Below are 1,232 nucleotides of genomic sequence, written 5' to 3' on the forward strand. Positions count from 1 at the left end.
AGTGGTCCAGACCAGACATAGCTTGCGCAGTAAGCATTTTAAGTCGTTTTACTGCTGCACCTACAAATTTACATTGGATGGGTGTAAAGAGGGTTCTCAGATATTTAAAGGGAACTATAAATTTGGGTCTTCAAATACAGATTACTGAGGAATTGAAATTAAAGTGTTATGTCGATAGTGACTATGCAAATGACATAAATACAAGGAAATCAAATTATGGGATCATAATATTGTTTGGAGGGACTCTGATTGGATGGAAGTCCAGAAAACAAACAACTGTTGCTATTTCAACAGTGGAAGCAGAGTTTATTGCTTTATCTCAGCAGTTCTCAACCTGTGGGTCGTGACCCCATTTGGGGTCTAACGACCATTTCACGGGGGTCGCCAAACAACGCAGTCCGCCATTTTTTTTTACCCTTTTCCTTTCCCTCTTATTGGCTTTCGAAAGTGCCACAGGTGGCACGCAGAGCCGTTCCTGCCTCCCTCCTCTTTGTGCATGTGCAGCTTTTTCCTATATAAAAGGAAGTTTCGGTTTCGGTCCACGTGGCAGAAGCGAGACAGAGGACAAGCGGCAGAAAGCGAGAGAGAAGAAGTAAAAGCGGTAAGTTTTGTCTCTGTCCTGCCGCTGAGCTTCCTCTGCTTGGCCACCAGACACCCCAGCGGCCCCAGAACACCTGCCCGCATTTCCTTCCATTTTTTTTAGCCGGCCCAGCGGCTAAAAAACACCCCGCAGCCGCCGGCACTTCTTGTAATTTTGCAGCGGGCCTCCCCCTTCACCAGTCTCTCCGGCCGCCTCTTCTCCGTTCCTTCCGCCCTGACCTTCGCTTTTTCCCTTGCGCTCAGATGCCCTCTTGCAAAAAAACTAGCAAAGTTGCCAGAGAACCAAAATTAGATAGAAGTATTCATCACGCGAGCGCACAGAGCGAGCCAGAGACGAAGCTTTGCGCGTCAATGAAATATTAGTAAGTCCTCCAGCCTAAGCGGAGGGAAGGAAAAGCCCAGAACATGGTGATAGGGTGGCAAGCGAGCCTCCAAAAAGGACTTTCCAAGCTTGCTGAAACTATCCCGGGAAAGGAAACTGAAGGCGCGCGCAAATCCCGGGCTTTGTTTCCATCCCTGTGGAGCAGCCAGCTCCCTGCTACCTTCCATCCACGCCTGAAGCCTCTGCTGCTTTGGGTAGCTGCTACAGACCCCCCGCCCCACCCCTGCGACTTCAGGGACCGAAAGGAAGA

Source organism: Protobothrops mucrosquamatus, unplaced genomic scaffold (genome assembly GCF_001527695.2).
Source record: "Protobothrops mucrosquamatus isolate PMUCROS unplaced genomic scaffold, P.Mucros_1.0 scaffold_215, whole genome shotgun sequence".
NCBI classification, from domain to species: Eukaryota; Metazoa; Chordata; class Lepidosauria; order Squamata; family Viperidae; genus Protobothrops; species Protobothrops mucrosquamatus.